This window comes from Pogoniulus pusillus, chromosome 4 (genome assembly GCF_015220805.1).
Source record: "Pogoniulus pusillus isolate bPogPus1 chromosome 4, bPogPus1.pri, whole genome shotgun sequence".
NCBI lineage: Eukaryota > Metazoa > Chordata > Aves > Piciformes > Lybiidae > Pogoniulus > Pogoniulus pusillus.
The window spans coordinates 1,574,534-1,587,154 of record NC_087267.1 but is presented as its reverse complement, the minus strand read 5'-3'; the positions used below and the strand labels follow the sequence as shown (position 1 = coordinate 1,587,154).

Sequence of the window (12,621 nt, the reverse complement as noted above, 5' to 3'; positions counted from 1 at the left end):
GCTACAATAGTGATTCCCCAAGGGCCACTTCATGTCTATTCCACAAATATTATGTTTTTATTAGGATTAGAGCTGGTTTAAAAGCTCCCATCAAGATAAATTCTCTCAAGAAGAAAATGCCCTCCTGATAAAAGGACTTAGAGTAGAATCATAGAATCAGTCAGTGTTGGAAGGGACCACAAGGATCACCTAGTTTCAAGCCCCTGCCATGGGCAGAGACACCCTACCCTTCTGTGAGAAAGATCCTCCTCTATTTTTTTCCCAATAAGGTTTCAAAGATAGTTTCAGCTAAAAACCATTTCCTGCCCATCTTGACTCAGGAATTCACATCACTGCAGGCTGCCTCTGTAAGGCAGAGTGACCTTTAGAGCAGCATAGTCCCAGGCTGAGTTGTTTCCCACTGCCTTCTGCTACACAAAAGCCCTGGCTGAGGTAGTGAGAGTGCAGGTTTGGTTTAGCTCTGCTGGGCACTTCAGATCTGTGGAAAATGCCACTGAACTTGAGCTATTGTGCAGAGCTAGACTCCAGGTCTAGCTGGATTTGTAGCTGATTTTCTTGTTGGTTTAAGCTATCAGTTAAGTGAGCTCAGCTGTTACAAACCACCTCTTCCTCCCTGTATTAGTGAAAAGAGCAGAACTTACCTTTGCAATGATCACCTAATACTGTTACAGTCATGGGCTTGCTTTCCAGGGAAATTAATTTTAGGAAAGTGCCTGTTGTATTTACATGCATCTTCTAGAAGAATTTTGACATGGGAACGAGGAGGAGCCAGCATCCTATAACCAGTCCCTTGCTTACAGAAATGAAATCACTACAAAAATGAAAACTACTGCTTAATATGGCACTGAATGGAGTCCTACTGACCCTCCCCCTCTGGAGTATAAACTTCTGTTGGAAGCTCACAGCAATTCTTTCTCTTCACTGGTACAGAAGTTTCCTCCTGCTGGAGATTTCCTCCTGGCTGTAACCTGACCACACCAAGCTGTGTGGTGCAGCAGACAGGCTGGAGGACAGGGGTGCCATACAGAGGGACCTGGACAGGCTGGAGAAGTGGGCACAAGTCAAACTCAGGAGGTTCAGCAAGACCCAGTGCAAGGTCCTAAAGCTGGGTCTGGACAATCCCAAGCACAACTACAGACTGGGCAGTGAGTGGCTGGAGGGCAGCCCTGAGGAGAAGGACTTTGGGGTGCTGGTGGATAAGAAGCTCAACAGGAGCCAGCAGTGTGCACTTGCAGCCCAGAAAGCCAAGCAGAGCCTGGGCTGCAGCAGGAGAAGTGTGGCCAGCAGGGCCAGGGAGGTGATTCTCCTCCTCTACTCCACTCTGCTGAGACCCCACCTGGAGTCCTGCATCCAGTTCTGGAGCTCCTGTTACAAGAAGGATGTGGAGATGCTGGAGTGTGTCCAGAGCAGGGCCATGAGGATGCTCAGAGGCTGCAGCAGCTCTGCTGTGAGCACAGACTGAAGGAGTTGGGGCTGTGCAGGCTGCAGAGGAGGAGGCTCCCAGGGGACCTATTTGTGGTCTTTCAGTATCTGAAGGGAGATACAAAAAAGCTGGGGAGGGACTTTTTAGGCTCTCAGGGAGTGACAGGACTAGGGGGAATAGAGCAAAGCTGGAGGTGGGGAGAGTCAGACTGGAGGTGAGGAGGAAGTTGTTGAGCATGAGAGTGGTGAGAGGCTGGAATGGGTTGCCCAGGGAGGTGGTTGAGGCCCCATGGCTGGAGGTGTTTGAGGCCAGGCTGGCTGAGGCTGTGTGCAGCCTGCTCTAGGGTAGGGTGTCCCTGGCCATGGCAGGGGAGTTGGAACTGACTGATCCTTGTGGTCCCTTCCAACCCTGACTGATTCTATGATTCTATAACCCACCCTCCTTGAAGGACATCCAAGTAAACCTTCTAACATAAAATTTACCTGAATGGTAGATGAAGGGAGAGGAACTCTGCTGAAAGAAGCTTCGGAGTTGTTCTGCAAGGTAATGCAAGTAGTAGTAGAAATACTAGGAGGAAAGCTAAGGAACTGCCATTAGGGAACCATACTCACATTTTCCTCTAGCACTACTGAGATCAATGGATTTGCTTCAGGTTATGCTTATATAAAAGCAGATACATTTCACTTTGAAAATGAGAAGTGTATCCCTGGTAAGAATATATAAACAAAGATGTTTCATAATGCCTTTGTGTGAGAGCAGAGATCTCAGCTGAAGATGCAGAGGAATGCACCAAGTTAGATGTCTTGCTTGCAGTGTTACAGGCTGCCCTAGAGCAAGGTCAGACTCACAGTTATGCATTAGTATGATTTGTTATGAAAAGTGGCATTTAAATATTTAAATGTACCAGGTCCTATGTGTTTAATTTCATTGTTTAATCGTTGCATAGTTTCCCAACTAAGTAGTGGCTGGCACAGAGCAGTGGGCTGCTCTTTATGCTCTGCTGCAGCTCTCCAGAGCCTTTCAGAACTGGTGAGGCATTTCAGCTATACATTATGCCTTTTTGGCTTTTGAAGCTGTATATCAGGATGTGCAGGCCATCAGCACTTTTTACTTCCCTGGAACATGATAGGAAATAAAAAGTATAGCTCAGTGTATATTCACAGGCTCACAGGATGTTAGGGGTTGGAAGGGACCCAAGGAGATCATCCAGTCCAACCCCCCTGCCAGAGCAGGACAATCCTATCTAACACAGAGCACAGAGGAACACATCCAGACAGTCCTTGAAAGTCTCCAGGGAAGGAGACCCCACAATCTCTGTGGGCAGCCTGTGCCAGTGCTCTGGGACCCTGACAGGAAAGAAGTTCCCCCTTGTGTTGAGGCGGAACCTCTTTTGCTGCAGCTTACACCCATTGCTGCTTGTCCTATCCCAGGTAGCAGTGAGCAGAGCCTGTCCCCTCCTCCTGGCAGCCCTCAGATACTTATAAACATTTATCAAAGCCCCTCTCAGTCTTCTCTTCTCCAGACTAAGCAGCCCCAGGTTCCTCAGCCTCTCCTCATCAGCCATGCCCTCCAGTCCCCTCATCATCTTCATAGCCCTCCAGTGGACCCTCTGCAGCAGATCCCTGTCCCTCTTAAACAGCACCTGCATATAAATCCTTGGTCTTTTAGAATGCAGTTATAAATCCACAGTTAATGTATCATGCCAAGAGTGAAGCATGCAGCAGATATATATCCTACTGATAAGTATAAATGTCTTGCACCATGCTACAGATGCACTTTGAGGCACTTAAACAAGAGTCATCAGGTTGCAGCTACCATCTAAGATAATCAGCTGCAACAAAACCCATAGATGGCATCCAAGCTGCCTCGTTGTTGTGCACACTAACAAACCTTTCTAGTGTCACATGTTTTATACAAAATAGGCATCCTCAGTGGAGGGACAGGATTGCCTGCTAAGGATTGCAACCACACTGATGTCACATTTAAACACCCAGCAGGTTAAACAGTTGAGATCAAACCGTAAGACCAGAACTACTTAGATTAATATGGCTGAGTGCTAAGAGCAGAATAACACACAGTCATAGGTGCTCCCACATTTCAATTTAGTATGGGGCTTAGGAAAAACAACCTCCAAGCCTGGACCAAATAAATAGAGGCAGAAGGGAAAGGCAGAATGTGATTCAAGGCAGGGGCAAGGAAAGAGAATCAAACATCATAATGCAAACTTATAACAAGCATTTGGGATGCTACTTGACAAAAACATCAGTGCTAAGCAGTGAGGTTTGGAATAGTTTTTTAATTATTTATGTCTTTCCTGCTTTGCATACACTCTCAGTAGAAGGCTGTTCAACAGGTCATCTTCTGCTGGAGCTGGACATAATGGTTCTGAGGCAAAGCAGGGTATACATCAGCCTGCCTTTGCAGCTGTAGCTTTGTGTGTGCATTCTGCTTGCCCTTGAAAAAGCTCCTAAGCAAGCTCTGTTTTTGTTCCCAAGAGGGTTACTTTAGCATTCAAGAGGAGAACCTGAAAAAAACAACACAGCCCCAACCAACCTACTCTGAAATGTACCCCTGCTCGTGCTTTGTGTTTTGGATAACTGTTTATTAGCATAGTGGCACATGGCAAATTGACTCTTGCAGTATGGACATTTGTTTAGCTTAGGACTGTTGAATGCATTTGCCTGATAAAAGGGATAGTTAAAAAACATCAGTGCATGAATAGTTTGAAATGTGCACCTAAAACTTACATAAATTTATGCTGTAACTCTGTCTCAGTTTATGTCACCACAAAAGCTACCACGAGGAATTAAAGGCATCTCATGCCTAGTTCACATAAGGGCAAGCTCTTTTCTTCCCTCCCAGTGAATCCTTGATTGCACTGAAATTAATGCAGCCTGCTGCATAGTTTTCTATAAACTGTCTGCAGAGGCACAAGACTTGGGTAGAGACAGGGCTTGTTTTCCCACAGAAGTCATGAGCTTGTTGCTTGGTAAATGCCAGATTAAAGTACAGGTTAGACTGTGCACAGATACGTCAATTAAACATCCATCTTGAGTACAAGTTGGTGTTAAACCAGGACATGGCTGAGCTAGCTCCAGCTCTGGGCTCATGAGAGAGTGTTTATGTAGGGGAGAGCTCATTGCAGAGCCCTGCACACAGGCTTGCCCATCCATATTCGAGGCATATACAAACACAGAAGGAATCACATTTATTTTTGTCTAGGAAGATGGAGCTGCCCTGGGAGTGCAGAGCAGCACAGTTCCAACTGCATCAGGCACACGTGGATCGAGGCAATGCCAAGCACAGGTCCAGGCTGGGCAGTGAGTGGCTGGAGAGCAGCCCTGAGGAGACCGATCTGGGGGTGCTGGTGGATGAGAAGCTCAACAGGCGTCAGCAGTGTGCACTTGCAGCACCAAGGGCCAAGCAGATCCTGGGCTGCATCAGAAGTGTGGGCAGCAGGTCAAGGGAAGTGATTCTCCCCCTCTACTCCACACTGCTGAGACCTCACCTGGACTACTGCATCCGATTCTGGAGCCCTCATTACAAGAAGGATGTGGATGTGCTGAAGCATGTCCAGAGAAGGGCCACTGGGTTGATCAGAGGGCTGCAGCAGCTCTGCTGTGAGCACAGACTGAAAGAGTTGGGGCTGTGCAGTCTAGAGAAGAGGAGGCTCCCAGGTGACCTTCTTGTGGCTTCCCAGGATCTGAAGAGGGCCTACAAAAAAGCTGGGGAGGGAATTTTTTGGCTGTGAGGGAGTGCCAGGACTGGGGGGAATGGAGCAAAGCTGGAGGTGGGGAGGTTCAGGCTGGAGGTGAGGAGGAAGTTGTTGAGCATGAGAGTGGTGAGAGCCTGGAACACGTTGTCCAGGGTGGTAGTTGAGGCCTCATTCCTGGAGATATTCAAGGTGAGGCTGGACAGGGCTCTGGACAGCTGATCTAGTGGAGGATGTCCCTGCTGACTGCAGGGGGGTTGGACTGGATCACCTTCAGCAGTCCCTTTCAACCCAGACCTTTCTATGATCATAGAATCAACCAGGTTGGAAGTGACCTCCAAGCTCATCCAGTCCAACCTATCAGCCAGCCCTATCCAATCAGCCAGGCCATAGCACTACGTGCTCCATTCAGGCTTATCTTGAACACCTCCAGGGATGGTGACTCCACCACCTCCCTGGGCAGCCCATTCCAATGGCAAATTCTGTGTCCTCTTCAAAACCAGAATTTGAAGTACTCACAAACCCCAAGCTCTGCAGCTTTTGGGCACCTAGCAAGTCCCTTTATCCTGCAAAGATCATCTCCAGAAATGTCCTTTCAAAGCCAGAGTTCTGCTTTAGATTAGAAAGCCTATTCCTGGAGCTCACAACAGCCCTACTGAAAACAATTAAGTAATTTATGCTTAGAAGCAACTGTGACCTTATCCAGACAAATACTTTCCCATTATTAGGACAAAAGAGACAGAACGTTGGTTTACTTTCTCTCATATTATCTGTTATAGTGGTGGTTTTTTTTCATGAGAAATCAGCTGAAATATAATATGTTGTCTAGCAACAAAGAAAACAGGCACCAACTAAAGAGCAACTGAGCCACAATTCTGCTCTCAATATTGTGTATTTCTATTTTCAGGTAAACTCAGAAAAACTCCAACAACAAACAAGTTAAAAGGCACTAGCAAATCAACCCCCAAACACGGAATTACTCTCAGAGCTCTGGGGCAGTCCAAATGTTGGGGATTTTAGTTTTTCAATTTCATAACCATCTGAGCTCCTTTATGTTTTTAAGGATATTTATAATTCAGTCTTTTGTACTCAACCATTAACTTAGGGAACAAACCTCCAGTATTTTCCCCTTAGCCTCTTCTTGCTCTTGAGTGAAAAGCCTACAACTTTGCAATTTACTTGAAACAGCACAGTGGAAAATGGTCAGTTCAGAACTGGGGCTATGCTGATGAGTTATGTCCCTCTTGTAACAGTGGCTCCAGACTGGATGCAGTACTCCAGGTGGGGTCTCACCAGAGCAGAGGAGAGGGGGAGAACCACCTTCCTCAGCCTGCTGCCCACACTTCTCTTGATGCAGCCCAGGACCCAGTTGGCTCTTTTGGCTGCCAGTGCACACTGCTGGCTCATCCTAAGCATCTCATCCATCAGCACCCCTCACCCTGTGAGGAGAGGCTGAGGGAGCTGGGGGTGTTTCACCTGGAGAAGAGGAGGCTCAGGAGTGACCTCATTGCTGTCTACAGCTACCCAAAGGGAGGTTGTAGCCAAGTGGGGTTGGTCTCTTGTGCCAGGCAATCAGCAACAGAACAAGGGGACACAGTCTCAAGTTGTGCCAGGGCAGGTCTAGGCTGGATGTTAGGAGGAAGTTGTTGTCAGAGAGAGTGATTGCATTGGAATGGGCTGCCCAGGGACGTGCTGGAGCCACTGTCCCTGGAGGTGTTGAAGCAAAGCCTGGATGAGGCACTTAGTGCCATGGTCTGGTTGATTGGCTAGGGCTGGGTGCTAGGTTGGACTGGCTGAGCTTGGAGGTCTCTTCCAACCTGGTTGGTTCTGTTCACCTATTCTGCCACTGCCAGGACAATTGCTGAAAGCAATATAGAGCTGGATATTAGGAAATACTTCATTCAAAAGGGTTCTGAAACATTGGAATGGTCTGCCCAGGGCAATGGTGGAGTCACCATCTCTGGGTGTGTTCAAGTGCTGGACCTGGTGTTTAGAGACACGGTTTCGTGTTGTCCCTTCTATGCTGGGTTGAAGGTTGGACTGGATGATCTTTGAGTTCTCTTCCAACCAGATAGACCTTTTGGAGTGCAGTAACTGAGCTGTGAACTGGAGATCAAGGATAGATGAAAAGCCACAGCAGCATCTCTAAGCAAATGACTCCTGCTCTGGCCGAGGCTGAGCCCATTAGCAATGGTGGTAGTGCCTCTAAGATAATGTACTTAAGGAGGTGGGAAAACACCCTGACTTACTACTTCAGCCACTGTCATACTGACTTTGTTTGCTGAATCTTTGCTCTTCAGGCTAGGATAAGCCAATAGAGATCGGACCTATAGCCGCATACATACCATATTGTGGAACTCAGCAGCAGCAACACTGTCTAGGGTCATTACAAGCTTGCATGAATTCAAGAATAAACCTGGGAAATAAGCCACAGAGATTGTTTAGTTCCCCCCCCCCCAAAAAAAAAATAGAATGAGTGCATTGTGCACAGGCAGTCCAAGGGAGAAATATTCCCAGTAAGGTTATTCCAACGCATTTTGAAGCAGACTGAAATGGAAATGCAGCAGGCTGAATATGCCTAAAGTTCCTTGAGAAGGGTTAACCCCTCCATGCACTTCTGAGTCTTAGGACTGTGCCAGAAGAAAATGGGATTTCTTGGCATCTGTGATCATTGTTTTAGGAGTGGAAATTGCATGAGTAGAACACGCAGAAATACTTGTTACAAATTGCTGCAGGGAACATACGCTAAAAAGCCAAGCCACACTCGGTGCTTTGCTGGAGAATGCTCCTGGCACACTGTCTTGGTTCTAAGTTAAGTTTCCCAGAGACTCCAATGTAGTTAATAGAACCAATAACAATTTTTAGCATGCTCTTCCCTCTTCCCCCTTCTTTCCCAAAAGAAAAGGAGTTAGATGGAGAGAGAGGCAAGGCAAAGCAGACCCAAATAAATCATCTCACTGCAATTTGGCAGTTAAAAGAAGAGAAGTTTAACAGTAAATAAAAGGTATCTGAGGTAGGGAAGTTACAAAGGTATAGGGAAGGGAAAACAAGACACAAACTGTGTAAATATACTACCAGATTTTGATGGCAATGGGTCTTGGCATCTCGTGGGTGATGAACACATGGTAAAGACCAAGAGCAGTAGGACACAGGAACAGTGATTTCTCAAAAGCAGGAGAGAAAGCAACAACTATGAAGTCCCCCTGCTTTTATGGATCTTAGACAGGAAGGGGGAGTGGGCTAACCACCATCACCTGGTAGTGTTCAGACCCACCCCTGGGGAGGGGTCAAGACCACCTGGGGTCAGGTTCAAGACCACTCCCCCAGGTGGGTTAACCCTGTACACACAGGGAAACTCCTATTATCACAGCACATTCTTTATCACTCTATACTGAATGAGAAAATTAAAGTCTTAACTTTCTCTCTTGAGCCATATCCTCCTAGAAACAATATAGGTTTTGAAGCTGGTCCCATTCTCTCCTTCCTGACAGATGGCACTTGTGGAGAGCCTTTAGATTTCACTGCCAGTTCAGAGCCACTGCTGCCCCTGCCCAGATTGACGAGAGGACTGCAAATGGACTCAGCAGTGCAAAGATCCTGGGAAGTTGTATCTCTGTTTCAGTTCCCCCCTAAGGGCAATTTGTTCTAATTAGTGCCTCAGCTAGCAATTATTGCTGCACAGTGCTCTGCCTTATTTCTGGCTGAACCAGCTGACTCGAAATCAGACAATCTGACCTGTGATGTAATACACACCCTGGCCTAGTGCCCTTGGCATAAAGAGGATCCACTAATGGCAGTGCTCTCTGGAAAAGGTCTTTCGTCATCACTAGACTTGGTTCTTCTATGGAGGTACAGAATCATAGAACCATAGAATCAGTCAGGGTTGGAAGGGACCACAAGGATCAGCCTGTTCCAACCTCCCTGACATGGGCAGGGACACCCTACCCTAGAGCAGGCTGCCCACAGCCTCAGCCAGCCTGGCCTCAAACACCTCCAGCCATGGGGCCTCAACCACCTCCCTGGGCAACCCATTCCAGCCTCTCACCACTCTCATGCTCAACAACTTCCTCCTCACCTCCAGCTTTGCTCCATTCCCCCCAGTCCTGTCACTCCCTGAGAGCCTAAAAAGTCCCACTCCAGCTTTTTTGTAGCCCACTTCAGATCCTGGAAGGCCACAAGAAGGTCACCTGGGAGCCTCCTCTGCTGCAGCCTGCACAGCCCCAACTCTTTCAGTCTGTGCTCACAGCAGAGCTGCTGCAGCCCTCTGAGCATCCTCCTGGCCCTTCTCTGGACACACTCCAGCATCTCCACATTCTTCTTGATGCTCCAATGAAATTATTTTAACTTATCCACTGTTGCCATTTCGTGGCCTATCCCTACAGTGTTCACCTCTCCACTCAGAGCTTCCACTTCTAAGTTTCTTTGTTCCAATGCCTTTTAGTGTCTGAGCTGGAAATCTATCTCAAACTGCCACACATATATTCACACAACCTCCTGGGCTCATGTGTCTATGTATTTTGGTAGGTTTGGTTTATGGCCATGCAGCAAAAACACTAAATAAAAAGCAACTTGTGTAGCCAATTCTATACAACATTAAAATCAGACAAATCTATAGAAAAAAGAGAGTGTAAACATATATAATCATCTTTACCTAACACAGCAAATAACAGGAGATAAAGTCCAGGCTGCAATTATCCAGCACAGTTAAATCATAGAATCATTTCAGTTGGAAAAGACCTTTAAGATCATTGAGTCCAACCATTACCTGACTCTACCAAGTCTAGTCTTAAACCATGTTCCTTAGCACCACGTTTCTACATCTTCTAAACACCTCTAGGGATGGGTATCCAACCACCTCCCTTGGCAGCCTGTTTCTGTGTTTGAGAACCCTTTCAGAGAAAAATTGTCTTCTGATAGCTAACCTAAACCTCTCCTGATGTAACTTGAGGCCATTTCCTCTCATTCTATCACTTGTAAGCCTGGACAAAGAGTTTTTCCTGCCTTCGCTTGCTCTGTTTGCAAGGAAAGCTCCCAGAGAAAACCCACCCCTGGTACTTCACAATCCCATAGATTTGCCAGCAGTGCCTAATTCCTGATTTGACTTTTCAGCTCCATTCGTTTGGAACATTTTCATTTTCCTCCCAACCCAAGCTCTGCCCTACATTTTCATACCTTCAAGCATGGGAGTTTCCAGATATCACAGTGCAGGCAGGGTAGCACTTCCAGCTGATAATATATATTATGGAATATATTAGACCAGCTTAAACTTTCTTTAATTACAGAGGTGATGATATATAATATGCCTCTGCTGCTGCTGTCATTGAAGATTGCTCTTGCAGTAATACCCTTCTTGCTTTCTTTCCTCTCTTTCATTTTATAGATGTGAAGAAGGGCAGGAGTAAATAATTGTGCTAAGAAATACAGAGTCTGTTGGGAAAGATTGGGTTCACTGTCTGGTGACATCAGAACACAGTAACAAGTAAGTGCTGCTATGCAGAGTCTGTGGAAAAAGACTGGGGCTGTCTGATGTCATCAGAACACAGTAACAAGTAGATGTTGTTATGCAAAGTCTGTTTAATACCCAAATGCTTCCCTTGGAGAACCACATTCTGCTTAAACAACAGACATATCACCAATGCTCTTTCCTCTGTAACGTATGCAATAGCGTGAAAGGGTTTGGCTCAGTAATGTGGTGCCAAGGCACAGGTACTTGATAAAGAAGTGAAAACTGACCCGAGAATACTGTTGAATATCTAAATAGAGTGCATTTTAGAGCTCTGGATCCCTGAGACAGTGGGCACTCTACCTTAGTTTAGTGCTGGGGATAGCACATCAGTCCCATTTGTATGCCTATGAACATTACTGGAATTGCCTTAATTTGTATGGCACTAAGATAGTTTGTCAAGACTGCCACAACTACATCAACCTAACCACATTAGTTTGCCTAGCTACAAATGTAAAACTCTTGTGAACTGTGTTCAGAAGGCAGAAGCCACACAAACACCAGTTATGCTAGTATCAGTGCATTAGCACATTAAGCTAAACTCAATCTTGAGTTGGATGAACTGTGTTCAGAAGGCAGAAGCCACACAAACACCAGTTATGCTAGTATCAATGCACTAGCACATTAAGCTAAACTCAGTCTTGAGTTGGATGTACTATCAGTTCCACTCCAGCAAAAGACAAAGTAAGACAAAGTAAGAAAAACCTGGCCCACCTTCACTGAACAAGTGATCCCTAACTGCAGGTGTGTTCACAGAACCAGAGAAGACATCTAGCTGTAAAAGACCTCAAAGCTCATCCAGTCCAACCCAACCTTTGACCCAGAACTGATCAGTCAACACTAAAACATGTCCCTAAGCGCCAGCTCTAGAGGCTGCTTAATTGCTTAAACACCTCTGGGGATGGTGACTCCAGCACTCTCCTTGGGCAGACCATTCCAATGCTTGAGAAACCTCTCTGGGAAGAAAAATTTCCTAGCATCCAGACTGAACCTCCCCTGGGGCAGCTTGCAACCATTTCCTCTGGTCCTGCTGCTTGCCACCAAAGAGGAGGAGAATTAAGTTCCTCTTCTCCTTGTACAGAGGAAATCACTGATTATTTGTACTGCATCCAGGTCTGGACCCCCTGTTACAAGAAGGATGTGGAGATGCTGGAGCATGTCCAGAGCAGGGCCAGGAGGATGCTCAGAGGCTGCAGCAGCTCTGCTGTGAGCACAGACTGAAAGAGTTGGGGCTGTGCAGGCTGCAGAAGAGGAGGCTCCCAGGTGACCTTCTTGTGGCCTTCCAGTGTCTGAAGGGGGCCTCCAAAAAAGCTGGGGAGGGACTTTTTAGGGTGTCAGGGAGTGACAGGACTGGGGGGAATGGAGCAAAGCTGGAGATGGGGAGGTTCAGGCTGGACATGAGGAGGAAGTTGTTGAGCATGAGAGTGGTAAGAGGCTGGACTGGGTTGCCCAGGGAGGTGGTTGAGGCCCCATGGCTGGAGGTGTTTGAGGCCAGGCTGGCTGAGGCTGTGGGCAGCCTGCTCTAGGGTAGGGTGTCCCTGGCCATGGCAGGGGGGTTGGAACTGGCTGCTCCTTGTGGTCCCTTCCAACCCTGACTGATTCTATGACTGATTCTATGAAATGCATTTTGCTTTGCATGAGAGCAGATCAAGAAGCCGTGGGCTCAACTCTTCTCCATGTGGACATGGCTCAAATAGCTAAAATCCTCTGAAGACGTGGAAGGGGAGGATGGATGGGGTGGGGGGGAATTACAGAGTTCTTACTGGGATATGAAGTTTCCAAAAGGCAAGGCTGCCCACGTATGCTGTCAGTGTTCATCCCCACTGTGCCATCTCATTTACTCTCCTGAGCAATGACCATTCCATGAAGTGGGACACTGAATCTCACTTCTCGTTATGCAAGCTGTTGACAGTTGAGAGGAAATCCAGATGCATTTGCACGGAGTAAACTTCTGTAAACATCTTCTGCACTCCAGCAAGGAAA

At 46.9% G+C, this 12,621-nt stretch overlaps 1 long non-coding RNA gene across 1 annotated transcript; it reads right to left on the bottom strand.

Annotated features, from left to right (window-relative positions):
* Positions 1-2,334: 2,334 nt before the first annotated feature.
* On the bottom strand, positions 2,335-8,299 carry LOC135175056 (uncharacterized). The gene is made up of 3 exons (XR_010302194.1): positions 8,211-8,299; positions 7,481-7,551; positions 2,335-2,538 (listed from the first exon to the last, which is right to left on the bottom strand). It is a non-coding gene; the product is annotated as an uncharacterized LOC135175056 (long non-coding RNA).
* Between the last annotated feature and the right edge of the window lie 4,322 nt (positions 8,300-12,621).